The sequence below is a fragment of the Misgurnus anguillicaudatus genome, chromosome 7 (assembly GCF_027580225.2).
Source record: "Misgurnus anguillicaudatus chromosome 7, ASM2758022v2, whole genome shotgun sequence".
Classification (NCBI taxonomy): domain Eukaryota; kingdom Metazoa; phylum Chordata; class Actinopteri; order Cypriniformes; family Cobitidae; genus Misgurnus; species Misgurnus anguillicaudatus.
This window is the reverse complement of record NC_073343.2, coordinates 7,486,420-7,500,146: the sequence shown is the minus strand read 5'-3', so window position 1 is coordinate 7,500,146 and position 13,727 is coordinate 7,486,420. Positions and strand designations below refer to the sequence as shown.

Below are 13,727 nucleotides of genomic sequence, written 5' to 3'. Positions count from 1 at the left end.
TAATAACAGTAAGTTGCTGTTTTTTACAGTGCATTGTGGGTAGACTTTCTCACTTCAGGTCGGTTGTCGAGCAACAACAGAATGTCACTGTTATTTAACAGTATTATAGCATATTTTTCGTTGTGCACGCCATTTTGGATTGTCTGCATGAGGTAGGTCTGCAACTTTACCGATGCTTGTGCTATTTTAAAATTACATATTACTTTTAAATATTGCATTTTATTCAGTAAAGCTTTTAAAAAAATAAATCAGATTCCATTTCCTATTTTAATCAGGCAAAGCAGGTACTCTACCATCACATCAGTTACACTCACATTAGATCACAGGTAAGAATTCACCAAAGTTTTATCCAACCTGTTTATTTTACTAAAATCTGTGTAAAAGATGAATGAGGAACGATCAAAATCAGTTATGGGTTTTGTGTCTTTACATTTTTAATGTGTGCATTCTGTCTATGCAAGTGAAAGATACACTTGTGTTATCTGCAAATTCGCCTGTTTTTTGTATTATCTTAAAATCCTTTTAAAATCCTTTGTTACCAAATATATCTACAAATAACACTAAAAAGATCTGGTATTTATAAATTCATTACATGCTCGTTAGCTGGTTGAAACATCCTGTTGTATGTGGCACGCTTTTTTTGGTGGTAAGACACATTAAGTTTATAAAATGGACATATCCTGGCTTCATTGTATACAGTAAGTTAAGGTAGGTGGGGTATATGAATTCGTAGTCTGATTACACAAAAATTAAACAAAGGCACCCTAATTCATAAGACTTGAGCAGTCAAAATGGTTCTTGGTGAAAAACTGTAACTCATTTCATTCACTGTGCATCTAGAAGTCTTTGTTGCAAACATGATTTCAAACTTGTTAAGTCATTATGCATCAAGTACAAGAAAGTGCAGTCAAACTTGAATTTATGATTATGGTTAGAAACTGATGTACATTAAAAAGTGTTACAGTTTTGTATGTTGCAAAACCAATTGAATCGCATCAAAAGATTACTACTTGACTTATCTGAATTACTTTTATCCTCCATGTAGGGTTATTTTGGTGCTTTGGTGCTATTTTGGTCCCTATTCCCTTTTCGTGCATTGTATAGACCAACAAATATTACAGATTAAGGTGAGTAAAAGGTGAGAGAGTATCATTTTTTATAACCATTCATGTTGTGAGTAAAATGTCTTTGTTGCCTCTGTAAAATATCTTTTGTCTTTTTGCAGATGTTAATTATCATAAATTATTATCTTTGCTAATAGATGTGTGCCACTCCTGCTGACTTTGAGAAGACTTGTGACACCTCGTTTGATCCTGTTTGGTAAATATATGAAATTTGACATTTTTTACTAAACAAGGCCCACACTCCAGGCTGACACAACCATTTACTATCTTTCTTTCTTTCTTATTCTTTATGCCATTCCAGTATCTTTGGCTATATTCATGGTGAGAACTGGTTAATCCATACACAAGTTTTTAGTCACACAAGTCAATCCAGACACTGGTTGGGGTAGAGACAATTTGGCATCTATGGGTACCCAGAGTAAACCCACGCTGACACAGGGAGAACATGCAAACTCCACAAAAAAAGGCCACCTGACCTAGCCGGGGCTCGAACCGGGGACCTTCTTGCTGTGCCTATTACTATCAGGAGAACATCAAGCTTTATGTGCCTCATTCTGGAGGCCACTGTATTTGAGAACACTGAAACTGAGAACACTTTTAATATCAGACTTTACACGGACACTAAATGAATTTGTGATTTTCAGTTTACCTTTAGAAACATTAGTGGCCCTCAATTACTATTCCTTTAATTGTATCATGACAATGGCCTCTGAAAATAACATACTGTTAGGTTGAAGGACATGGCACTTTGTGTCTTTGCCAGTGCTTGCATATTCTTCTCACTGCCTTTTCTACACTTAGCTCTCCAGATATTAAGGATTATACATTAATCTATACATTCATTTGGTCCAGGTGATTCTCAGGGACAATGGATTAAACAATGGATGATCAGCCTGAAAGCCAAAAGGGTGTTCAGCCAACGTGTCTCACTGGACTTGCTGCATTGTTTTCTTTGTATTACATCTTCATCTTGCAAAAAGTGAAAGCAGCATCCACACTGAAAGTCCTTCAAAGGTAACAAGTTATTTTAAAAAAAAAATTAAAAGGAATGGTTCCACATAAAATAATGATTTCATTAACGTAACTTAATTTTAACTTGTGACTGTCTTTAAAGGTTGAATTTGTAACTTTTGAGGAGGCAATTTTGGTAAGGCTTCACAATAAGGTCTCATTTGTTAAACGGGATAGTTCACCCAAAAATGAAAATTCTTTCCTCATTTACCCTCATGTGGTTCTAAGCATGTGAGTTTATTTTGTTGAACGCAAACTGAGATATTTTGATAAATGATGGTAACCACACTGATGACAGTACCCAAGTCAAGGGGCAGTGCCAACCTTGTGCTTACCATCATTTATCAAAATATCGTCTTTGGTATTTAACAGAATAAAGAAACTCATACAGGTTTAGAACTTATGAAATAATTAGTAAATAATAGAGTAAATAATGAAATAATTTTCATTTTTGGTTAAACTATCACTTTAACATTAGTCAATGTATTAGCTAACATGAACTAACAATAAGCAGTACACAGAAGTATTTAGTAATTTTTGTTAATAATAGTTTATAAAAAGTAATTTGTTGTGTTCGTTAGTTCACAGTTCATTAATGTGAACAATTCCAACTTTTAATAATGTCTTAGTAAGTGTTAAATTAACTCAAAAGGGCTGTGTAAGTATTGTTTATGTTAATTCATGTTCACTAAAATAGTTAACTTATGTTAACTAATGACACATTTTTGTAAAGTTTTACTGGAAGTTTGATTAGCTAAGTCAGAGTTTTAAATCATTGTTCACTGAAAATATTCTCTTTTTATTTTCCAGATGCTTGATTAAAATCAAACCGGGAAACAAGGGTGCAAAGGGAAAAGTGACCTCTAAAACAGGAAAACTGCAAAAGAAGACCATCAACAGTCAGTCTCAAACTATCAAATCTTTTAAAAAAGACTTTTGGACTTTGAGTGGTACTTCATTTAAAATGTAGCTGACACTTCCCACCAATACAGTTTTTTTTAAATATGGTGGGCTGCAGTGATGGCAGGTGACTTCTCCGAGGAGGCACGAATACAAAGCTACCCAAAACATTGTCATGTGTGTGGCTCGTCACTTCAAAATGTGTGTTTGGCGCGTCATGTGAACCTGTGCATGGCGTGTCGTGTCAAAGTGCGTGCCTGCTCCAGACGCTTTGAAGGGGATTATAATAAAAGAGATGCTCGCTTTTGCCATACTAGCTTGTCTAATCTCATGTGTAATCAGAGTTTAGTGTTAAATGAGTGTCTTGCGGGTATCATGTGAATGTCTCTTTTATTCTTTGTCATATTCGGGGCGTTTGCGGGAGGCACGTGTTTTGACATGATGTGCAATGCATATAGATTCACGAATCGCATTACACCCCAAACACATATTTTGCATCCTGGCCACCACTGGTGGGTGGTGTTTTTTTATACTGGTTTGTATATTATAGACCATGTTTTCATATTTAAAATTGGGCTGGTGTCTGTTAAAGAATAAGCAAATTAATGTTTTATTGAATCCTTTTAAAAATGTGCTGTTTTTACAGTTGTGAAACTTTTGTGCTTTTTTTGAAATCTAAATTTTAAACTACATTTGTATTTTAAGTAAAGATAAGGCATCTCAATATTGTTCTTTGTTTGTTTGATTTTTTTGTATTTTAGTATGTTATTGGTGCGTTTTTGTTGCACCACAGTTTATGCACTGAATATTAAAATATATCTGCTTGTATTTCTGCCTGTTTTATGGCATAACAAACATAGCATAACAGTCAATCTGGTGTTGAATAGAATAAAGAATAAAAAATTCATAACCTGGCCTTTTTTGTTCTATGTTATCCACTTTGACAAATATAAAATGCAGGGTATAATAGCTATTAAATTAAAAAATAATGGAGTTGTGACTAATATGTACTGTAAATTAACAGGTATATAATGCTTAATAACAGTTTTATGCTGTAGATAACAAAAACAGTATCATGCTATTAAATAACAGCTGTATTCTGTAGGTGACACAAACAGTACCATGCTGTTAAAATAACAGTTGACTGCTGTAGGTAACAAAACAGTATCATGCTGTTTTTTCTAATAACAGTATCCCGCTGTAAATTAACAGTGCAATGCTGGCAACCACAGCTTCCAGCATAATACCGTTTTTTTACAGGGAAATTTTTTACAGTGTATAAAAAAAAAGCAGACATGTCACTGTTTGATTTGTATGAATGAGCTGTGTTTTGACCTCGAGCAAACTGTACATAAAGTCAAAGTGAGATGTGACTATTTCATTAGTTATACCTATTTTATCATTAGTTATACCTATTTTATTTATCATTACATTTAAGAGACCAACATGCTATTTCACTTTTGAGCACTTACTTCTGATTCTGGTGGCTGTGAAAATATGAACAAAGTAATACTTACTCTTTAGCCAATAGAAACACAGGGTATCTGCACATTTTTTAACAGCAAATGTAATGACTTTTAAGACCTTTTTAAGTCCTCTAAAAAAAAAATTTAAGACTATCATAAAAAACAGGAAAATGTTCAGCGCGACACGACACAGAATTTTGTGTTTAAGCAAAGCACCGCACAGCCCGCCTGAACCAAACTCAAGACACATCACAGGGAAACAACAACTTTTATACTAAGTGCTAATTCGCCTAACAATTCTGACATGGTTGACTGTGTATGTAAAAATCTGCCTTTAAGGTACTTCAGTTAATTTCTAAATTCTGGCCCCTCTTAGCATTTTGAAAAAGACATGGAGGACAGCCCAGAACATTACAAAATAGGGGTGTGACGGATCACAAAACTCATGGTTCAGATCACATAACGGTTTTTGAGGCACAGATCTGATCATTTTTCAGATCAGCAAAAAAGGGGTGGGAAAAATTTAGTATCAAATTAAGAAATTACAAACATTTATAAAAAGAACAAAGTTGCACATTAGGTAAAGTCTTTGTATAAATTAAATATGATAATTTTTTAGAGCTACAGAAGTGATTTTCTCTTTGTCTTGGTTTGTTTGATTAACATTAATGACAAAGACTTAAGTAGGTTAATTGAGTTATATTGTATTTTAACACAACTTAATTATATTTTTACATAATCTGTTTTGTTGTCGGACATGGATATCAGGGCTCTCAAGTTTTACCAAAAGTTTGGAGTGAGATTTCAGGAGAGGGGTATTTGCAACAGTGACCCCTCGGCCCCACCCAATTCTCCGGTTTTTGCTAACTGTTTAATTTTACCTAATGTTAGTAAACAAACCGTTAATGGGCCCCATTGAATTTCATATTATACTTTATCCTACTATGGAAGTGAATGGGGCTCACTTCCCTTTAAAGTGCCCTATTTTCACAAAATAGTTTTGTACATAATACAAAGTTTATACTTTAGTACTTAAGATAATCTTAAAAACATCTAAGTGTCATTATCAGTGTTATTTTGAGATTACATTAATATGAACTGAAATGCATTTAACATATCTCGTATTACAAAAATGTACCACTTGAAGTTAACGTGTACTCATCTTTCATACAAAGATAGGTTCACATTTACTACAAGTGGTACCTAAATACATTTTTAAATTACATTTTAGCATATTTCATATTAATGTACTAAAGAACAAAAACATGTAGGCTATATTAGGCTAAGTACAAAATTAGTACATGAAAATAGAGCACTTTAAGTGGATTATAGAATTGTACTCTTTTAACTTGAGCTTACTGTACACATACAGTATTGCAGAACATTTAATGATGAAAGGGCCATAATAATGAAATGCATCTCTATTACATTTTATATATTTTAAGAAGCCTCTAGTACTTTTCTTAATTCCAGGTAACTAAAGCTTCTGGTTGCAAAGCTGTTGGAGTTTTTGACTGAATCAATAATAATTTAGCACGAATTTGGCTTTATTCCCCAATATTAGCTTTCATTGTCTTTGATCAAAGGCAAGGATTTCGTCCAGGAATCGTGAAATCAAAATGCTTAAAAAGTGGGTTATATCTACCGGATTCATCGGATCTTGCTCATCCAACTTCCACTCCGTTAAATCCATGTTAGTAATGAACGTGCTAGCAGCGGGATAACATCACCAGAAACAACTTCTCGTTTATTTTTGATTGCCTGGTAGGATGCATTGTGTGAACGACTTCATTAGGCGCTGCAAAAAAACGACAAGTGGATGACATCACAGTAACGCGAGAGCGATTTGAAATCAGCCTCCTTCGCAAGATTTCTCGCGGTACCCTGATGTCATCTGCGTGTCGGTTTTGTGGCGCTCGAAGGATGCAGCTAAACTCGAATGAACTGCCATGCGCCTCGTCCATTTATTGAATATAGCAGGGCAATTTATCTCTTACTTCTCAGCGTGATAAATACAAGGTGTGGCCTGTGAGTGTGCGAACTGACTGAAATGCGTGGGTCTCACGGTCAATGCGTGAGACTTGAGAGCCTGTGTATATAAATACGGTTACTGACTAAAAAATAGTAACTAAACACGACCCAATAAGTTAACACGACCCTCGTGTTTAATCCAGCTACGTTACTTACTGCTTAAATCCTGATTTATAGCTAAACGCTTCTGACAATATCCCCATATATTTACATTTAAGAGCTGATATAACATTACGAGGTGATTTTGGCTACATTACCTGTGTCTCATGCAGTGCAGAGCTTTACCGTTGCTCTTCCCCAACAAACATTTGGACGTGTGATGACCGTTGAAAAGACGTCCGTTCGTCACGTCCCGTCCGCGTTGAAAAATATATCCAAAATGAAAGTTGAGCCGACGTCTTTGACGTCATCTGGCCGTGAATTACACGTCTTTTCTGCACGTCCCTGGACGTCTAAATGCGCCGTATTTTGGATGTTTAAATGTGTTCCTGCATAGTTTAAATATATGTTTTAAGCCCTCATATAGCAAACATGTGGACGTTTTATGACCGTTGAAAAGACGACCCTTCGTCACGTCCCATCGCGGTTGAAAAATACCCTAAATTAAAGTTGAGCGGACGTCTTTGACGTCATTTGGCCGTGAATTACACGTCTTTTCTGCCCGTCCCTGGACGTCTAAATGTGCCGTCTTCTAGATGTTTAAATGTGTTGCTGCATAGTTTAAATGTATGCATATGAAATGAATATACACCCATTGTGTAACATCGTGAAAGGCAATCAATTGTATTGAGGTTTAACACATATTCACAAAGGTTCAAAATCAGTTCAAAATTGGTCCAGTCAGACCTGAACGTCCATAAACCGTTTTAACCACGTGTACTTCACAAACACATTAAAGAATACATTATTTGTGGCCATAACAAAAAAAGAAGCATGTTCTGATATAGCACTTTTTATTTTTTTTAACCATTTAACTATAATAACAACTTCAAAACACTTTCTATAAAGGGATAGTTCACCCAAAAATTAATATTTAGTAATTTATTCCCTCTCATGTTTCAAACCTGTATACCCTTCTATGTTCTGCTGAACACAAAGATTTGTGAAAGAATGTTTTTAACAAAGCAGATCCCAAAACCCATTACTACAATTGTAAAAAAAATATTGACAGTTAATTGGTTGTGAAGTTACAAACATTCTTCAATCTTTGTGTTCAGCAGAAAATATAAAGGTATACAGGTTTGAAACATGTGGATAAGAAAATTATAACAATTTTCCTTTTTTGGTGAACTCTCTCTTTAACACATCACAGCTGTTTGGCTTTTTTGTATCCACCACCCCCAGCTCTTCCTGGAGCGTGCTTGAGGTGGTCTGCCATAGCTGCATCTATTTCCGAGTCTGTGGCATTTGGGCTCCACCTCTTCACAGCATCTGAAGGAAGAGAAGAATATGTTTCTTTTTCAAATAAATACAATTAAAATTTTGAGGTAAATGACATGCACTTACTTTCAAAATCTTTATGGTCTACAGCTAAAATGATATATTAATATTATATATATTATTGTACAAAATATGCTCTGCTTTAAATAAGTGTTAGATCAGTTGTGGGGGATACAGCATTTGTCCCCTCCCTCTACAAAACCACTGTGGTGCCCTTGAGAAAGACCCTTAACTAGGTGTGTCAAAAAATGAACAGGATATTTCTGATAAAGTCAGGTGAGCTGTGATGTCCCCTGAAGAGATCAAGCATAACAAGAAACTTACAATCAATATACAAGAACAAGTTTTTTTAGATCAACATTCCCCAAATTACCTTGAATAACATAATACAAAGGTGTGCCTTTAAAAGACTTATTTTCCAGATGTCCACCACCCCTCATATTGAACTTTGCTATAAGACAATTTGACATCATTCTGTGAAAGAAATGTAAGATTACTTCACCTTAGACAAATAACCTAAAAGGTCAATAAATCACAATTAACAGTAATAAGCAATTGCATACAATGTTTAAACATACACTATGTATTAACACTTCACAACTTCACTTGTTTCATCTACCATGTAACAAGTGCTATGAACTATATCCTCATCCCTAACTTTGGGTGACAAGTAATGGCTTACACTGAAATTATGTTTTGATTTCTTGTTTTCAGTATGGCTGACTGTTTAAGTCATTACGAACATTAAAACTTCTCAACAAGTGATGTGTGACGGATTAAATCCTGAATTGAAGTAATATAAATAGCTGGGTTAATTATGGTGGTAATCAATATATATTCCTTAAATATTATGCAGGATTACACAAATCAAGAGAAATACATACCTGTTCATAACGTTGTTCACGCAGTCTCTGACAGAATATCCACCAACTCAGACAGTTGCTGGACTTAAATGTGAAAACAATTGAAATAATGTTATAGAAAGATAGATGGAAATATATATACATATTCTTTATGTCACAACTTACGCAGATCACCTTGTTATCAACATATTTGATGTATTCATAATGCACAATACACAGTCATATAGCATTTCTTACATGTTGCATTTGAAGCTGAGGCCATAGGTGAAGAATCAGGTAGTCTCCATCCGATAATTTTTTCGTTGTGTTACCTCACCTGTACAAATAGAGTTAATTATATGGTAGTGTAAAATATTAACAGTAAATCACTTCACAGTGTAATACTGCATTAGTTATGAAATCAGCTGGCTGTACTTTTAGGTCTTTGTGGTTGAGCAATGACAGACATTATAAGCTCTGTATTTGTAACTATTAACTCAGATTCAGAGAAATGTAAATATGTTTATACTCTTAGCTTTGTTGTCACTAATGTAAAATCTTGCATGACACCTTGCATGTAATTTCATTAAGTACAATAAACATACACATGCACAATGTATTTTAAAAAATACATAGTAGTGTAAAATATTAAAATAAATCACTTTTTATATCAAAGTTTTTGGATATTATGTTGACATTCAGGCAAAACCCTGACTCATGGAATACATTTTTACCTAAAAATGAGAATGACATTATAAAAGGCAAAAGTGTATGCACTTAGGAGCCAAGCAATGTGTTTGTATAGTGTGGGAATGCACCAAAAAAAAGCATCAGTAGCACGTACGTCTCATAGTGTCACAGCTTATTCTAGGGTATAGATCAGGGATGGGCAACTTCGGTCCTGGAGGGCCGGTGTCCTGCAGAGTTTAGCTCCAACCATAATTAAACCCACCTGAAGCAGACAATTAAGGTCTTTCTAGGCATACTAGAAACTTTTAGGCAGGTGTGCCGAGGCAAGTTGGAGCTAAACTCTGCAGGACACCGGCCCACCAGGACCGACGTTGCCCATCCCTGGTATAGATCAATCACACCATTGTGATACCGATGTTTACTGTCATGAAGTGTGCCTGTGTAAACAAAATACACCAAAACAATTTATATACATTTTTGAGTTTCATATCAAAATATATAAAAGTCATTTTTGAAAGAATCATGTTTTTTCATAGTATTAAGCAAAAGCAGTCAAAAACTTACAACTTAATGTAGGGTAGACAAAGTCAGGGGTCGGGCACGCCTCATCTAAGTGTGGTGGACACAAAACTTGATCTTTAGCACAAACAAGGACATATGAAACATTAGAACATTAACAAATGTGTAGACTGTTTAAGTCATATTTACAAAAATTCATATCTACAGTTTCCATACCTTTTTTTATTGTTTGTAGAATGCACATCTTTATTTGATTTTTCAGATAATTTACTTTCTGAAAGAGACTTTCAAGAGGCTACATTAATAAGTTACTTTGACTGTATCCTTAAACATACTTTATACCATGTATAAGCTCAAAGTACGTTAGCTTTTAGCCTTCTAGCTAATTATTGCAATACTCAGTGTGGACAATTCTGGCAACGTTTATTTCGGAGCCTTCGTGTCAAACAAGTAAAACTTAAGCACGATAATCAAATAATACACAATGTACTTACCCAACAGTAGATTTTGAATGATATATAGACAAAACTCCCTCGTAATCGCTCCTCGTGTTTGAATGTGAACTTCCGGAAGAACGCGTGACGTCACCACTATCTCGCGAGATAATCTGTTCTATCGCGGGATTTTGTAATATCCCCAGATTTATTACTATATTTCTTAAATTAATAGCACAGTTTTTGAAATTACATCCAACTCAGACCTAAATGGTGACCGGATATGTATCTGTTTTACATTTATATGCATACATTCAATAATAAAACAGGTTGGAATAATGACTAAAATGCAGTGTGGCTTTGCAATCACACCGGGCACTTTTTGATTATAATTTATTTAAACAAGATAAAGTTAATATATTTACTTTGTATACAAATCGTGTATTTCATAAAGATTATCCTGTTTTTTCCTACTAGTCTAGTCTAGACGTGTAAAAGACGTCAGTGGACGTCTATTCACAACCTCTTAAAAACCTACTTTTTGCACTTAAATTAATTATTGCAGTATTAACCAAGGTGTAAGCACAGCATTTGCATATTTCACAATGACTTTATAGAAGGTTTATGATTTTTATAGAGGGTCATGATGGACTATAAATGCACGTGTAAAAGACGTCACCTAGTGACGTCCTCTTACAACCGATTCACAACAGGGTATAAATATTGAAGCACGCGTAGTAAAAGTCAAAGTAACAATTATACATGCAACCCCATAGAACTATAGACATGTACAAATGTATCTGAATGCATTTTTATGAAATGTTCTGTGTTACATATTTTCACCGATTTGTGCCGTCATACCGCAACTATTTTTGGCCAGGGACACGACGTTGCGGTCGGACCAATGTTTGCTGGGTCTCGTCTTGTTGTGTTATAAGCGCTTTTAAAAGTAAAAGTATTATTGTAGATCGCGTATATATAAAATATGAGAGAATAAACACTGCCAACTTTTAATTCCTTCCCCCACGTGTCATGTGTGAGGTGAGGTGCTACACACGACGCAGCATGAGAGAGAGAGAGAGAGAAGCACGCGCACATGAGAGAGGCGCCGCTGAGCGCTCGAAACAATGAATTAAGCCGTTTGAATACTTAAATATTACAATTATAATACTACAAATACATGTAAAAAATCTATGAAATATAACAATGTATGGGAAACACTGGATGATGAGTCTGATATGAAATTTAAGACCTTCTTAGTGGAAATTCCAGATTTTAAGACATTTTAAGACCTTAAAATAGGTATGTTGCTAAAATTTTCAAAATGGTTAAATGCTAAAACGAGTTGTTCAGATAGAAAGAGCTTGAAAAAAGCTTTTAAATGAGACCAAGATTATGTATATGGGTTAAAGAATAACAAAATACTGGCCATTTGAAACTCGAAAATCATCACTTTATTTGGTCCCATGTTTTCCATTAAAATTCAAGAAAATGTGTGACCGAATCATGAAAATTATGAAGTTTTTAGCTATAACTTTTTAAATCGTTAAGATATTGACCTGAATCTTTCAGGATAAGCTGTTTGATATATCCTCTACATATTCCACTTCTGAAAAGTCAGATATATAAAAAAACAAACCACTAATTACACCAAATAACACTCTTTATTCAGTCTATATATACAGATATCATCTACATGGCTATACGGCTGCGTCCCATTCTTTACCATTCAAGCAGATTTTGGTAGAGGTAAAACCACCTTTGGTAGTCGGTCAAATTTCTTAAAATTTCGTTCACTTGTAGTTTAGCAATTAAACTAAATGTCTTTACAATTTCAAGAATGTCTTTACTCAACTTCAGCAAAAACAACGACTATTTTTCAAACAACCGACTTTGGCGAGCTCGCACGGCCAGTGGTTAAACATGAAAGGTTGTGACTGAAAACGAGAAGGTACCTATGGTTCTTCCGGTGGTGTTAACAATAAAAACTCAGAAATTTCGCCATCAACAAACCAACAGAAGCATTATTTTCAACAGCACCGCGCGCCGCCTGAGAAAATCTTGAGTTTCGCTGAGTGGAACCAAAACGTCAGCCGCGACAGCGGAGTTAGCAACATGCCTACTTAAAAATCGAAAATTTTATTTAAGACGTTTTAAGACTTTTTAAGGACCCGCGGGGACCCTGAAACATCAAGACACACCAAGAAAATGATCTGAAAGAAGTAACAATAAATATACAACAGTTATTTATTCAGAATGGCCTTTTAACATTTTAAAGTAGACTAGTTAACGTAATTTTGATAGGGAGCTGAACAAAGCACACATACATTGCAATACATGGAGTAAACTTGCGATATAATTTGTTTAATACATTTAAGAAAAAAGCACAACACGTTTTTATAAAAGATATAAAACAAATATCCATTAACGTTAACTGCTAGCTCACAGCTGTGCCACGCTCAATCAGGCTAACTGTTAGCCGTAAGCTGAAAAAAGCCCACACTACAATACTTGGAGTAAACTTGCATTATAATTAACTAAACAATTTACAGTACATTTAAAAACAAGCATAACACGATTATATAGAAGATATAAAGACAAATAAAAGATTTCTATAAACTGACCTGCTCGTCACCTGCGCGACGAGCTCAGTCAAGCTGACAGCGCTCGAGCTAACATTACTAACAAACGATAAACATTCAAATTGATCATTTATTAGTCGTATCGACATATACTGACAACTGAATTAACATCCATGTGAACTAATTTCAATAAAGTAACCACGAATTTAAGGAAACTTACCCCAGAATCGACCACAAAACAGAAACACTTGTCTGAGGAGAAAATCGATAAATCCAGGACGCGCGTCTCCCCGTTGAATAATCACGTGATCACAAAGCACGAGACGGACGCGCGCCTCTGCCAATAATATCATATTAAAAGAAAATAAAGATATTTGTTAAAAGATGAAAATGAAGTGCTTCTATCAGTGCTGTACAGGACCGAAATGACCTGTTTAGAGCACATTTAACATGTTTATTTAATTAAAATAAACAGAAATATTAATAGACTTTAAACAAAGCATGTGTTCCATTATCGTTCAATGTGCTCAGTATTTATACATTCATGCATATTTTGTCAGGATTATTATTGAATGGAGACACGTTGAAAAGTGGTCCGAAAAAGACGTCTAATTTTAGGCTAAATTTGGACTGAATTGGACGGACCAAACAAAGACCAGTTTTCAACGTCGTTTTTTGGACTAAACGA

The 13,727-nt window shown here is 34.8% G+C and overlaps 2 long non-coding RNA genes across 4 annotated transcripts; one reads left to right on the top strand and one right to left on the bottom strand.

Moving 5' to 3' along the window:
* Positions 1–386: 386 nt before the first annotated feature.
* On the top strand, positions 387–3,980 carry LOC141365246 (uncharacterized). 2 transcript variants are annotated; one of them, XR_012370446.1, is made up of 4 exons: positions 387–1,127; positions 1,262–1,320; positions 1,977–2,138; positions 2,946–3,980. It is a non-coding gene; the product is annotated as an uncharacterized lncRNA (long non-coding RNA). The 2 variants fall into 2 exon arrangements; XR_012370447.1 differs by having other exon boundaries at positions 387–1,138.
* Positions 3,981–7,261: 3,281 nt separating this feature from the next.
* Positions 7,262–9,841, bottom strand: LOC141365244 (uncharacterized). Of its 2 annotated transcripts, XR_012370442.1 has the most exons (4): positions 9,659–9,841; positions 8,857–9,151; positions 8,346–8,446; positions 7,262–7,963 (listed from the first exon to the last, which is right to left on the bottom strand). It is a non-coding gene; the product is annotated as an uncharacterized lncRNA (long non-coding RNA). The 2 variants fall into 2 exon arrangements; XR_012370441.1 differs by lacking the exon at positions 9,659–9,841 and having other exon boundaries at positions 7,649–7,963; positions 8,857–9,639.
* Between the last annotated feature and the right edge of the window lie 3,886 nt (positions 9,842–13,727).